The sequence below is a fragment of the Ursus arctos genome, unplaced genomic scaffold, assembly GCF_023065955.2.
Source record: "Ursus arctos isolate Adak ecotype North America unplaced genomic scaffold, UrsArc2.0 scaffold_33, whole genome shotgun sequence".
NCBI classification, from domain to species: Eukaryota; Metazoa; Chordata; class Mammalia; order Carnivora; family Ursidae; genus Ursus; species Ursus arctos.
Genome location: NW_026623019.1, coordinates 4,844,736 through 4,859,585, shown reverse-complemented (window position 1 = coordinate 4,859,585; position 14,850 = coordinate 4,844,736). Strand labels below are relative to the sequence as shown.

At 50.3% G+C, this 14,850-nt stretch overlaps 1 protein-coding gene across 1 annotated transcript in view; it reads right to left on the bottom strand.

Annotated features, from left to right (window-relative positions):
• Nucleotides 1-5,819: 5,819 nt before the first annotated feature.
• LOC113270150 (zinc finger protein OZF-like) overlaps nt 5,820-14,850 on the bottom strand; it is an 89,243-nt gene continuing 80,212 nt past the window's right edge. The window contains exon 4 of the transcript XR_008956902.1: nt 5,820-6,281. The gene's annotated coding sequence lies outside the window, so the exon portion shown is untranslated. The remainder of the gene's footprint in view (nt 6,282-14,850) is intronic.

The following is a 14,850-nucleotide window of genomic DNA, read 5'->3' as shown; positions in this document are numbered from 1 at the left end:
GGTGGGATGCGTAACAACCCGAACAGGGCATGAACGTAACCATAGAAAGAAAGGATATTATTCGAGGCTAGAGAAGATAAAGCAACTATTAAAATAACCAGAGAAATATTTCACATTGAACCTCCAAAAATTGATCTAATACATACATGTCGTATGTTAGCAAAGTAAAGACAAGTACGGAAACATTGGAGATTGAGGCTAATAAAGTAAAAGAACTTTTCAGGAAATGGAAAGAGAGCAAAAATACGCATGCCTGAAATAAATTGGCAGCTTGGAATTATGATGTTCTCGTGTCTGGAGACACGCTCGATCGTGCTGTACGTGGTTCTGGCCCCTGGAAGGGGACCTTAAGAAAATAATATTTACTTGAAGACATGATTGTCAAGGAAGGTAACAAGGACTGGTTTAGGCAGTTTAACTCCTGGTCATTCGACGGTTAGATATGGCGCCGTGTTCAAGATTTCTTTGGTGCGCTTGTGCTGACCGTATTAGGTACACAGTGGCTGAAGCGGGTCAGTAAAGTGTGGTGTCAAAAATGCACATCTGGGCAAAAATACTCACAGAATATGACTGATTGGGATTAAGACCCTAAGTGATACGCAATCCCAGGGCGGACTGACGTTTCGGTGGAGCTGGATTTGTACAGGGCATTCGGCCCTAGTGTGAATCACTGTGTGAGTGATTTGAAACCACAGGGTGGATCATTGTGTGTTGATTTGATGGGATTTCAAATACACCTGTTTCTGGTGAATTCCACCACCCCCCCAATTGTTCTTAGTAGCAAAGTTGTTTTGATCTCAGAACGCAGAAAGTTGTGAGGGGATGGCATCATCCCACCTGCTCTCACCTGTAGGAATTCAGTAGCTCAGCTGCTGTGGGGCCCCCGGGAGGGGTGTCAATGAAGACACAGGTGAAGCAACTATGGTAAGAAAACACTTAGACTGTAAACCCCGACAGCTGTGAGGACCATCCAAGAGTATTCGGTCTGGCAAAGCTAGAATCTGCGGACTTAAAATCTTTCTCCAAAGACCTTGGAACAATGAGTTCCTGCCGAGGAAGACGAGGCCCTTTTATGGGCAGTGGTGAAAGCCACGCAAAGGCCCCTCGGGGGCGTACATCTGGCCCATCAACACCAGCACCCTCCTTCCCTAGAAACATGCTCTAGCAACACCCAGCTTTTAATTTGGTTCTGATAGCCGCAGGCCCGATCTCGGTGGGCAAAGGTGTCTCTCCAAGTGCCGATTCTGTAAACATACACCAACTACACTTGAACTTTACCGCTTTCATCTCCCTTTGCCTGAAACAACAGTGTGACTAATCTAGCATTGGTTTGGGATATATTAATTCTTTAATGGTAAATTAAAAAGCATTACCCTGTATGCTATTGGCTGGAGATATCCACACAGTGACCCAGTGTTAAAGACATTGTTGGCAAAGAACCAGTCTGAGCATATTTGCTCCCCCAAACCAAGCAGACCTCAAGGGGAATATGCGTTTGTGTAGGTTAGGACTTGGATTCAGGCAGATGCAGGTAATCCCCCCCCCCCCAAGAGTCTGCCACTGACCTCACCTGTCCCGTGTCCCTGGCTCCCCTGACCCGGGAGGCTCACACAGGCACAGCGTACACCCACCAACTCCCCAACCCCCGGCATCATCTCAAGCATGGAAGGCGCCCACCCCTAAGAGTCCTTTTGCGGCAGCCACTGAAATGGCGAGAGACATGTGTACTTACCCTTTTCTGAAGCTCAGGGCTTCTGCAGCCATCAAGGCTCCCGGGTGTCTCTAATTGAGGACGCCCTGGTCAGCATGCTGCAATCAGCCCTTGCGAGCCTTCCAGACTCCTCAGCTCTGCCTGTGGGGACAATGCGTATTTGTGTGGATTAGCACTTGGAAAGAGATGCTGGGGACCCCGCTAGCCCACTCCTGCGAACTGGCCTCTCCAGACCCCTGCCCTGGACCAGACCTCTGGCTGTGCGCGCCCCTGCGAGGCTGGAGCAAGCTCCCGAAGCAGACCGTCAGCATGCAGACGGTAGCCCAGCGTCATCCCAGCCTTGGGATGGTCCTGAACCACGTGCATAGCTTCCAGGCTGGAAGGAGCCCACCACTCAAAAACCCTTCTGACACGCACCTTTCAACCGGCCAGGCTCAGTCCCCATTTGGAATGGCTCCGTGATGGGTCCCAGGCTTACCAGGAATCAAGGCTCCCAGGTGTGTCTTCGGGAGGGAGAGTCCTGCACCCGACAAGCCACGTCCTGGCCGTCCAGACTTCTCCATCTGTGCCTTCAGAGAGGATATGCACAACTGTGCAGGACGGGCTTGGAACAGGCAGGTGCGCTGTAACCCCAAGAGCCTGCTCTGGAGACCCAGCTTCTCAAGCCGCTCGGTCTGTTCCAAATCACCGGCTCCGCGGACCTCCCAGCTCGCCCATGCGCAGTACGTGCCCCATCAGCCAGCCAGCGGCAGCTGGGGCCCTCCATGCCCGTGGGGGGTGAGCCGGTCCTGAACCACCTGCCTAACCAACAGGCCACTGAGATAAAAACCCCACAAATATTTATCGATCCATTTTTTTTTTAAAGGTTTTCCTCTAGTAACTTTAGGATGGGGCTATATCCCATGATATAGGTCTACAATTTAATGAAAACCCCACAAATATTCCTGAAAAGCAGCTTTAACCTGGTGACCATCGGCCCCCGTTTGCACTGACTGCCTGATCAAATCCTTGCCTTCTCCAGAACTCGAGGCACCCAGGTGTCTCTTATAGGAGGATGACCCAGGCCAGACCCACCCCCGCAAGGCAGTTCAGTTCCCTCTAGCTCAGGCTTAAAGGGAAATAGGCCTATTTGTATAGGTTCAGGCTTGGAAGCAGATTTCATGTACCCCCAACAGCCAGTCCTTGAGACGCTGCCACACCCAACACTTGCCCTGACCGGGTCCCTGGATGCCCTGGCTGCCCTGGCTTGGGCAGCTCGAGAATGTCATTGGCACACCTGTCAGCCAGCTGAACACCTCCAGCCAGTGGAGATTCGGATCTGTCCCAAATCACCCCCAACAGCCTCCAGGGTGGAAGAAGCCCTCCCTCCGAATACTTTTCTCAGGTGGCAGCTTGACACTGTGACAGAAGGGCCCTGGTGGGATTGGCTGCCTGCTTAATCGGGTCCCAAGCCCAGAAGTCAAGGCTCTCCCAGGTGTCTCATAGTGAAGGATACCCTGGCAGCCACACGACCGGCAGGCAGAGCAGACCAGACTCCTCCAGCTTTACCTTGGGAGGGGGGGTGGAATAGGCTCATTTGTGTAGGATAGGGCTTGGAATGAGGCAGAAGCTTTGGACCATCCCAGGCCTGCTCCAGAGACACAACCTCTCTGCACACTTGCCCTGTTCACTAGCTCCCTGACCTGCAAGGCTCGAGCATGCTTAGTAGGCTCCTACTCAGCCCGTTTGGGGGAATCTGGGGCCCTCCTGGCCCTGGGAGCTCAGGTCGGTCCCGAACCACCAGGACAGCCTCCTGGCCAGAGGGATCCCAGCCCCGAGCGTCTATCAGAGGTGACAGCTTGAGTGTGGTCCCCATTTGGACTGCTTGCCCGATGGGGTCTCCAGCTGCTCCAGCAATCAGGGCCCCCAGAGGTCTTCTGCAGGACGGTTACCCCTGCCAGCCAGCTCCCACCCGGCTCTGGCAAGGCTGTGCCGTTGCCTCCAGATTGGCCTTCAGGAAGTGTGTGCATTTGTGTCAATTAAGGCCGCCAATGAAGCAGATGCCAGGTACCCTCAAATAGCCCCTGCTGCAAGCCGGCCTCTCCCTACACACGCCCTGGTCCAGGTGGCCGGTGCCTGGACCTGAACGGCCTGTGGACTCACCGTCTGCCCCTCGTCAATCTACATTTCTCCACGTCTGCCTCCCAGCAGGATACGTGCCTTTGTGTAGGTTTGGACAGAAATCAGGCAGACGTGTATCCCCAGGCGCCCGCTCCTATGACTTGGCCTAGCCCTGTAGCTTTCCTGGTTTCGGTACCTGGCTCCCCCCAGCTTCTTTGGCCTTGCGGACCCCGTGAGCTGGTCTTGGTGAGCCCAGTTGTGGAGCTCGGGCCCACCCTCAACCACGTGCAGAGCCTCCAGGGTACGGGAAGCCCACCCACCGAAAAGCTTGCTGAGGTGACAGCTTTAAACTGGTAACAGTCACTCCCCATTTACACAGACTGCCTGGCGGGGTGGGGGGGGGTGGTGAGGGGGTTTGCCAAGCTTCTCCAGGGCTCAAGGCCCCTGGGTGTAGCTTTTTGAAGGCCACCCAGCCCGTGGTTAGGCCTTGACCCAGGAGGACAATGCAAGTTCTCCAGCTCTTCCCAAAGGGGGCAGAGGCCCGATTATGCAGGTTAAGGCGTAGAAAAGGCTGATGCCCGGTACCCCCAACAATTTCCTCCTGGTAACCAGTCTCGCTGGGCATTGCCCTGTTCTAGGTCCCGGATATTTTGGCCTGCTGTGAGCTGGCCTGGGGCTGCCAGGGACAACCCAGGCCTGTGGACATATGACCTAACCCAACCAGCTTCAGAGCCTCCAGGGTGGAGGGAGCCCACGCTCTGAGTAGCTTTCGGAGCCTTCCTGTTACACTAAGGACTGTCAGTCCTCTTTCGGGGGCCGGTTGCCTCTCAGGCCTGGGGCTTCTCCAGCAATCACGGCTTCCCAGGTATCTCTTCTGGGAGGGTACCCCCAACCACCGCACATGGCCCTTCTCTCACGGCTCTCAGGTGCTCCTACTGCTGTGACTGGTGCTCTTCAGCCACTTGTCCTTAGTTACCCGGACCTGGGGCGCCTAACAGATAGACAGGGAGCACCCTGTCAGTTGGCCTTGGGCTGCAAGGTGCGCTCCAAATCTCTGGAGCTCTAGCTTGACCACGAGCACCCGAATGGGCTCAGGGTGCTGGAGGGCCACACCCTGAATATTTTTCTGAGGCTACGCTCCTGTTCATATCAACAGATTTCTGGTCCAGATGCCAGTCATCCTGTTGAATTTTAAAGAGCAGCTGCTTGTAAAACGGTGGCTGCTTCTGGCCCCGTTTAAAGGTCTTTCTGCCCAGTTTGAACTCCTTAGCTATGTGTTTCAAAAAGGAAAATGGAGCTTTTCTCAAAATGGAGTTTTTCATGTACAGAAGTTTTACCCAAGTCCACACCAGGGATCTCGAACACAGCAAGGTCTTCAGAAGCTGGTCATAGCTTTCAGAGGACAAGAAGGTTGTCTAACGACAAGCCCTAGCTTGCAAATAGGCACCTGCTCCCTCCCAGGGGCAGAGCTGGTGGATCCTGGGCTGCATAGCCAGGGAGGGGCAGGGCTGCTGGCTGGTGATTCCCCCAAGAATAGAGCTCTGGTTGCTGGAGAAGCGAGGACCTGCTAGGCTGCAAATCTGCTAGCATTGACAGATGCTTCAAGGTGATTTGGGAGGTATGGGGCTGGGCTCTTCACACCCAGCAGGGGTGAGTTGGGTCACATGATGCAGGAAAAGTGGGCCCAAGGCCTTCCCACCTGCTCTGTGCTGCCGGGAAAGCCACCGCGCTCCAGGGGAAGACCATAGTCTCTCAGGCTGAAGTCACATTTCCCATTCCTGTTTGTTCACTGCAAATCCCCCCAAGCCAGGGGGTATGGGAAGGCAGTGGGAAGAGCACTGACCAGCTGTGTCCCCAACTCACCACCCTCATTCAAGCCTTCAGTGGAGGCTCCATGGGGCAGGGACCTGGGGTTGTTCACGATACAGCCATGGCAGGTCCTGCCACCAAGTAGGTATCCATCCACTTTGTGAAGGATGCATTCCGCTGGGAGTCTGGAGTTGGGGGGGACAAAGAACTTGACTGTGGACTCGTGTCTTCAGTCCTAGAAGAACCCCAGAATGGGGGGGGGCATGTGAAAAGTTGTTCAAAGCGGCTGTTAAAAACCTTTATTATGACAGGTGTTTAGAACCAGTTAAAAGTTCTAGAGACGTCCAGAAGGCACCTCCTGGAAAGACACTGAGATCCCCACCCTACCCAGGGCGGTGGGGTGACCTCAGTCTCGGCATGCTTGTGTAGGGAGAGGGGTGCATGGGGAACACTGAACAGGAGAAAGAAGGTGAGGGTAGGCAACTTGGAGTAAAGAGGGGAGGGGACAGAAAGGGAGGGAGGGAGGAAGGGCTGCGTCAGGTCTACATGGCTACGAACCTCAAATGCTGAGACCCCCACCAGAGCACCACAGGTTGGTCGGGAATGCAGTGCTCACAGCCTGACTGGTGTGTTGTTGGAACCTTGCAGCTTGGGTCCTAATCTGAAACATAACAGAGAAGGGAGTCCCTGTGTTAAGAGCCTGTGGTTCCACCTTTTGGACTCCAGTTTCCCCTTTCTGACCCTGAAGCAGGATGGTGAGCAGGGGGGCAAGGTGGCTCGTGCCCTAGAAGAGTCCCCTTCAGAGGCCTCCAGACTTCAACCCCAGAGAACCCAAGGCCTGGAGTCAGCAGCCCCACCCAACCTGTGCCTGCCTGAGTCTTGGGATCCCACTGGAGAAGAGTGCCTGTGGCTCCGTTAACCTACTCCTATGTCTACACAGTCTTTGGGCTGGGTGTTTTGGGATTTGTCTTTTTCTGACCTCTGGCGTCCTGGCAGCTCCCAGGCCATGAGCCATCCTGTAGGGGTGTCCAGGGGTCACAAGGGTTCTTCCAATTGGAGCTGGGCTTGCAAAGAGCAAGGGCTCCCCAGATCTGCTCCCCTGGCCTAGGCTGCACACACTGATCCAAGGCTCCTGGGCGGAGGTGACCCAAAATAGGGAACCTCCTGTCTGCCGTCACTCATCTCTGACCTGCAGAGCCCAGAGGTGGCCTAAACAGGCTTTTATACCCAACCCAAATATCTCCCAAAACTGAAGGTCAGCAAAAATAGTGTGGAAGAGAAGAAATGAGACTACCTCTCTTTGGGGATGACATGCTCCTATATGCAGAAAAATCCCCGATAATCCACACACAAAAACTAACAGAGTCAATAGACTAACTCTGTAAAGTTGCAGGGTATGAGATAGACAAAAAAGAGTTGTTTCTATACACTAGCAATGAACAATCTGAAAAGCAAATTAAGAAAATAGTTTTATTAAGAAAATAGTTTTATTTACAATAGCACCCCTAACAATAAAATATCTGTGAATACATCTATTCAAGGAAGCAAAAGACTTACCCACTGAAAACTCTACGACATTGCTGCATGAGATTAAAGAAATGGAAGGCTAGCCCGTGCTCACAGACTGGAAGATTCCTTGGCATGAAGGGGGCACTGGCCCCCCAAAGGGATCTGCAGACCCAGTACAGTCCTATTCAATGTTTTTCTTCTGCATTTTCTAATTGCTGTCAATCCCTTACAGTAATTTCCTTTCAGACATTGTAGTGGGCATCCCTTGAAGTTAGATTGGGTCATTTATCTATTTTCCATTTGTCTCAACGTCTTGAACTTAGGGACTACTGTTTTAATAAATGTTCTCATGTCCTTTTCATCCCAGAATCACTAAGATATCTGTGCCAGCTCGGGGTCAAACTTTCTCAGGCAGTCAATGGGAGCAGGTGCAGGGCTCCCCTGTTTGTTTCCCGTCCTTTGAGCATTCCCATCCTCTTCGGCCTGATGCCCAGTATCTTGAAAATCTGCATTTCATGTATTTTGTGTGGTTTTGTTTGTGCTGTTCTCTTGCAGTGGCAGGCCAGCAGACCCCGTTCCTGTTACTCTGTACCGGTCTGGCATCCCCTATTTTAAAATCAAGGTTGGAAAATGTCGATCTAGATTCCAAGTAGAATAGAGTCTCTATTACAGAATAGAGACTACAGCCACAGCCAGGGGGAATCCTTGAAGGAAGAAAAAGCCCTTAAGTTTGTATTTAAAAAGGACCATGTCAGTTCTAAGAGCAGTTTTGCTTGACTCTGTCTGGGATTGCAAGAAGCCTCATGACCCATCACCCAAGAGCTGAGTGGGTGTTCCTGTGAGGTCTGTGGTGGAAACAGGATCTCTGCCAGATGACAGGCCTCTGTAAAAGACTTTCTTCTTCTTTTCTTTTTTAAGATTTTATTTATTTATATATTTAGAGAGAGTGAGTGAGTGTACAAGCGGGGGGAGGTGCAGGGGAGAGGGAGAGAGAATCCCAAGCGGACTCTGCACTCCGTATGTGGAACCCCCACGCCGGGCGGATCCCACTGCCCCGAGATCACGACCCTAGCCCAAATCAAGAGCCGGATGCCCAAGCCACTGAGCCACCCAGGAGCCCCTAAAAGACATTCTTTAAAGATTTGATCATTCTATTCTGTCAAAGGTCCTCCAAAGGATTAAGATGACTACAAAGTTGCCTGATGGGAAGTCCCCACTTTCTCTGGGGTTTTGTAGGGTGTCCCTGGGAACACTGGGCTCAGACCGATTTCTATTCCCTGGGGAGTGAGCAAGAGACAGCAGCTTTGCCCAATGGATGGGCTGCAACCCAAGCACTGGAGGGAGGACAAAGGTTCCCAGATGCCTCCCAGTGCTGCTCCAAAGGAAACCCCCAAAAGGGCTCCACTCACCAGACCCTTCCCTAAGCATCCCAGAATCACTAACTTCTGCGCATGCCCAGTGGGCCTGTTACTTAAACAGGACGCTAGGGAAGCGCCCCAGTTAGAGGTGCACCCACAGCCTGAAGTGGGGCAGTCAAGTTTCAGGTATCTGAAAACACCTCACAGGGACAGACAAGTCTCCAAAGAAAGGAGTGAGCACAACACTAAGAATTGTATCCTCATAAATGGGACATTTCCTCCCGTTCCCTACCCCCAGTTGCCTTCCCATTTGGGTAATCCCGCTCTGGTCCTCCTCTTGCATCCTCCCCAGCCTCCTTGGTCTCCTCCGCAGACTTTTCTTGTCACCACTCTTCCCTCTCCCTGCAACTGCTGCCCCAGCCCCGCCGGCGCGCGCGCACCCGCACACATGCACACATGCACAGGGACACACACACACACACACACACACACACACACACACACACACAGCGGCCAACACAAGAGAGGCTGCCCGGTCTGCGAGGACGACGAGGGAAGCGTTTCCGCCAGCGGGGAAGCGCAGATCCATCGAGGGAAGCGTTTCCGCCAGCGGGGAAGCGCAGATCCATCTCTCTCGGTCGGAGCCTGGTTTGGAGGAGACCGAGGAAGGTGGCTTTACCCGAGGAGCTCAGCCTCTACAGCCAACCCCCCAAGCCCGCGCAGCGCCACCCGGGCCAGCCCCGGGGATGCGTGACCGCAAGTCAGGAACCTCTGTGCACGCAGGCTGACACGCGAGCCCGGCAAGATCCCGACTCACGGCACATCCTAGTGCCCGCTTCTTTACCAGGCGAATTCCCAGGGAAGCACCGCCGCGCCCCCTCGTGGCCTCCGGCGGGAGGTGCACAAGGATCCCCGCGTTCGGGCGAGGGTAGGTCCAAACAAAACCATTCCATTGGCCCCCTTAGATCCAGCTGCGAGTTCATAGCCAGAGGTGAGTGGGGTCCCAGGCACACGGACTCCGCCACCGCCTTCCCTTCCTCCACCATTGCACTCTTCGCCCCGGACGAGATTTCTACAGTCTGCCTTTGCAGGGGGAAAAAAGCCACATCTGGAAAACACAACTACTCTAAAGAGGGAGTCCCTGTGCAATTTTAGGGTCATCAGCGGACACTTCTAGGCTTCTACCTTGGCTTCGTTTTCATTTGCTGTTCTAGATTGTGCTCTGGGGTACTGTCTTAATTTTACTAACCTGGCAAAATTAGAAAATATATGTTTTTAGTTTCAATATTTATTAGTTGGCCCCTGAGTCAATCGTGTGGCAGTAGGCAGAATAATGCCCCTCCCCTGCCGAGGAGGTCCCCATTCGAGGCCCTGGAACCTGTGGATATGTTATAATCACATAGCAAAGGGGGCTTTGCAGATGTGCTTAGTTAGGTTAAGGACCTTAGATGAGTAGGTTATCCTGGACTTCCACGTCATTACATGACGGCTTTAAGAGTGGAAGGGGCAGAAAACGAGGTCAGAATGATGCCTTGTGAGGAGGGCTCTACCTGCTGTTGCTAGTGCTGAAGATGGAGGAAGGGGCCCTGAGCCAAGGAATGGGGGGTGGGGTCCCTAAGTGCTGGAAAAGGCAAAGAAACAGACTGTCCCCTAGAGCCTCCGGAAGGGAAGGCAGCCCTGGAGACACCTGGATTTTCATCCAGTGAGATCCTTGTTGGAATCCTAACCCATAGAACAGTGAGATAATAAATGTGTGTTCTTTTAGGCCACTAAGTTTATGGTAACTTGTCAGGACAGCAATAGAAACCAGTACACATGTCATTGGCTCGAGCGGTAATACAATCTGCTGGGTGTAATAAAGGCTGTATGCATTCTGCAGGTTGTATCAGGTCGAGAGCTAGTTTTACACATTTAAAGTGTTACATTAGGCACCTGCCTCTTTCTCCTTTCCATTCTTTCCCGTAGGGTCACCCCGTTCCCTGCACAGAGCGCCAACATGGTTCTTAGGTGAATTACACAAATGGGAAGCCAGTGGTTGTCACACACAAGTTTTTTTAAAGAATGGGCTCTGTTTCTGTCGCATAGTAAGAAGAATATAACATACAGAATGTTAAATACTGGAGCACCCTCTTCTCAAAGATACGGTTTTTTTGCAACTAGTTTTATTACAGCACAGAGCTACTTTTTAACATCTCACAGAGTGGAATGCAAGAATGGTTTTCAGTCTTTTCCCCAAAAAGGATTTATGACTGGATTCTGAGCTGATCTGATATTTCCTTAATACCTTGCTGCTCTCATAAATGTTATGCACATAAAATGGATTTCTTAGAAGCAATATTTGAGTTCTTCACGGATTACTGATTATTTGATCAACACCGACCAGACCTGGGAGCACAGGGATGAAGGCAAAATTGCTGGGATACTTGAATAAGCACAAGGCAAGAGGGCCTCACATTTGCTACTGCATCTTTAAGTAATACTTTATGGTGTTGCTGGCTTTTCATCCATCCTGCTGCTTCTGCCAGTGAGCTCTGCCGTATTGACAGCCAAACACGCTCACGGAACCACTGAAGCCACTGAGTGTGAAAGCGGATGTTGAGGCCACTCCATCCATAATGAAAGTGGGGCATGTCTTCACCCCAGGCAGGAGTCTGTTCGTGGATCTTTTTGGTGGTGGTGGTGGTAGCAACAGTGGTTGTTTGTTCTTAGTCTTGTTTAAATTTTTCAACTGTTTCTGGGGAATAACTGTGGAGTGATAGTTTTATTTTAATGCTGGAGGGCGAAAGGACATAAGGAATAGCTGAAGATGTTTATGCCAACATCTATGGAATGACTTATATACTTTTCAGTGACAGGTTCTTAATTAAAGGAAAATGAATTGATTTACAGTTTTGACTCAGTGTTGCAGAACAAGGTTCTGTGAACTGTGGTCTGCAGCCCACTGCACCAGAGCCTTCTGGGGTGTTGACGTGAAACATGAGGAACCCAGGGCCGCCCACCAACTAAACCTCTTGGGACTGGAGCCGAGGAAGTTCTTCTATAATCTCCACCATAGACTCGAAGTCTGCCCAAACCTAAGAACTGCTGTCTCATATTTTTCGACTGGGGATTCTCATAAAATGACAACGGAGAAACGTATTCTTGTAAACTTAGACTTCACATATTAGGCTCTGAGCTACTTAACAAGTGTGTCTTTCCTACTCTTTCACACGCAGCCTGGAGACTGGTGCTGAAACTGGAAACAAAGCAGGTGAAGAAAAAATGTTTATTTCTTTGTATAACATTTTGCTTTTCTAGGCACCAAAATGACGGTGTTTCATTTCCTCTAATGGACCCTGTCCACCAGTTTTATTGGCTGTCAACATGTCGCTATAGCAACGCATATGAATGTGGACCCTACATTTATACACACATTCTAAAGCACCGTGAGACACAGGCTAGGCTTTTGCACAAAAAAGATCAACTGCACACGCAAATGATCACTGGTTTGCTTCACACAAGACTTTCAGTGGGCTTGGTCTGGCCATTAGTCCCAGTTCCCCAGAGTTCAGATGATGAAATGGGACAGTGTATTTAGAGTGAGGTCACCACACTTTGGAGATCATAAAAGAACGGAAATGGGAGGTGCTGGGCTAAGCAGGAGATGGCACCAGGGAAGCCACTGCTTTCATCATGTGGATTCAAAGTACTGGGGTGCTGCAGTGTAGACAGACACCCAGTCTGATGGTGACTCAGCTGAGCTGGCCCTGGGTCAGGTGTGGGTCTGGGAGTAGGGCTGGATGAGCCCCACTGGCCAGCAGCACACCGCTGCTCCATCACGTTTTTAGAACTGCCAAGGAGCTCCAGTGTTGGGACCACATGCCCCATTCCTCGGAAGCAGGGCCCTGCTTCCCCTGAGTTGACCATTTGAGGATGAGCGCCGAGGGGAGATGCAGTGGGACGCAGATGCCACATATGCCATGTATCACAGGCAAGCAGTGATACTGGCCACAGGCCTTCATCAAATGCACCCATGTTCCAGCAATGAGCTATGTCAGGTAAATGAGGACCATGAATATCCTTTTGTCAGTTCAGTTATGTTTTGTCACCAAACGAGTATATGGAAAAGATTTCAATTCACAGATCTTATTGGATTGTAGAATTAAGGGTAAAGGATTATGGGGCTTTAGTGGTAGTGCTTTGAAATGAATCCTAAAAGACCCATAAAAATGGATAAAGACATGAAAGGGGAAGTATTTCAGGATGAAGCTGTTTGCAGAGACTAACTCCAAAGTTCTATGATGTTCCTCTGTTTCCTTCCCTAAATCCAAATTCTCACAAAGCTTTGCTTACTATTTATTCCCCTTTATCTTCCTGACAGCACCTAGATTAGACCCTCATCATTTCATGCCCAGAACATCACTGCCCCCGTTCAGTAGGCTTCTCCGGTTCTAATGTCTCCTGACTGTAGCTGGCCACCATTCTTACCATCAGAGAGTTCTGTTTCTGTCACGTACCTACTGTACTCAGAAAAAAGTACTCATTTTCCATTGTCTGCTATGTGGAATGCACACTTTCATCCAATCCAATCGTAGGCCTTCTACATGCTGGCAACTGTTCTTTCAACTGACCTGACTTCTCACACCTTCCCGATAAAACACTCTCCTTGAGGCAAGTAGGACCCAACACTCCCACAACTTTGTGCATAAGCTATTCTCTCAGCCTGCTGTCCTCCTATATTTCTTCAATTTCTGGTTCACCTTCTCATCAGTAAGTCAGGAAATTCAACCAAGCTTTATAAAAACTCAAAGTTTGCCAAACAGTGAACATTCTTAATAAACCACATTAATAAACCATACGGAATTTTAAAACATATAATCAAAAGAACTTAGAATTAAAAGGTTAGGGAGTCAACATCTCACCCAAAGCAAGAAATGCTTCCATAGGATCTTTGACAAACCGTCCCTTTCTATGTAAAGAGAGCTTGGATGGGGAGCTTACTTCTTACAAACCGGCCATTCCTTCACTAGAAGGCTTGAGCAGCGAGGAAAGCATCAATTAAGTAGATTCCTTAACCTGTACCCTTTTCCCCTTGTTCAGCCCTCCAAAGGGACACAAAACACATCAGCTCTTCTTCACCCGACAATTCTTCAAATATTTAAAGCCAGTTCTCATCCCCTCATCATCTTTTCCAGGCCTAAACATTTTTAGTTTCTTCAACCAGTTTGAGATTTCTGGTCCTTCAGTATTGTGGTCCCTGTCTTAGTGATGTTCCCTCATTTGTCAATGTCCCTTAAGTGCCTCACAATCTACCAATATTTCTGACACGGTCTCATCACATGGACACCACTCTTACACAACTGCGGTCTCAGGTGGAGTTGGCTTTTCTAGCGACCTTGACCTATGAGTTCCTGTGTACATGTGTTTGCACTTAACTCTCTCATCCTCAAGCCCACAAACGGCTACAGGGCCAGACCTCCCCATTCCCCTGTACTCGTGCCACTGATACTAGCTCAGGACTTTCTGTTTGTATTTGCTGAATTTCATCATACTGACATCAGCCCTCTGTTGCAGACTGCTTGGATTTATTAATGTTTAGAATACCCTCCGATTGAAGCATGGGGGAAATACAAGATTCTCAAATAGTAGGCTATCATTTCAGCAAGTGGTGAAAGTGCTCCATAAAAGAGTTTAAAAATTTAGATTCAGGCTTGAAATTCAGCTTCTATTAGTGGTATTTCTGTAATTTTTTTTTTATCTTTTAATTTTCTCACTGTGGAGTGGGTCAGTGTGGGAGCAGGCTGTTACTACATTGGCTGTGTGGGTGGTCAGTGTGTATTATTCCCCAAATTTAAGACCTTTTCAAATGATGGTACCACCAGGACAGTTCCTTATATTTAAAAAAAATCTTGTATAATCCGGACTTTAACTTGTCTCTGGACATCTGGGTAGGTGAGGTTGGACTTTTGTGGTCTATTTTTAGGGTTGGCAGGGCTGGGTCTTGCTCATGAGACCAGCCTCTGGGTTTTCTGTATGAGGGCTCTCTATCTTCTTTTTGGGAGTCTCATGCTTGGCTAGGGGTCTTTCTGAAACAGAACTCTTAGCTTTCCAGATGTCCACAACTCCCAAGGTAAAGGGAGTCTATGATCATAAGCAAGGGAAGGAAACTTGTGGGGTGGGGGAGCACCTTACAGTCCCTTCTTGGAATTGCCATGAAGTGCCTCATAGATCAGTAGCTCTGACTGGAGGGACCTCAAGAGCTGCTATTTCTCTTCACACTGTTGCTGCGGGAGGCCAGCTTATGCTGCAGATGCCAGGGTAGAGGCAACGGTCTGCTGAGCTGGCAAGGGTCCCCAGGGCAACCAGCTGTGAGCTAGCCTTTGC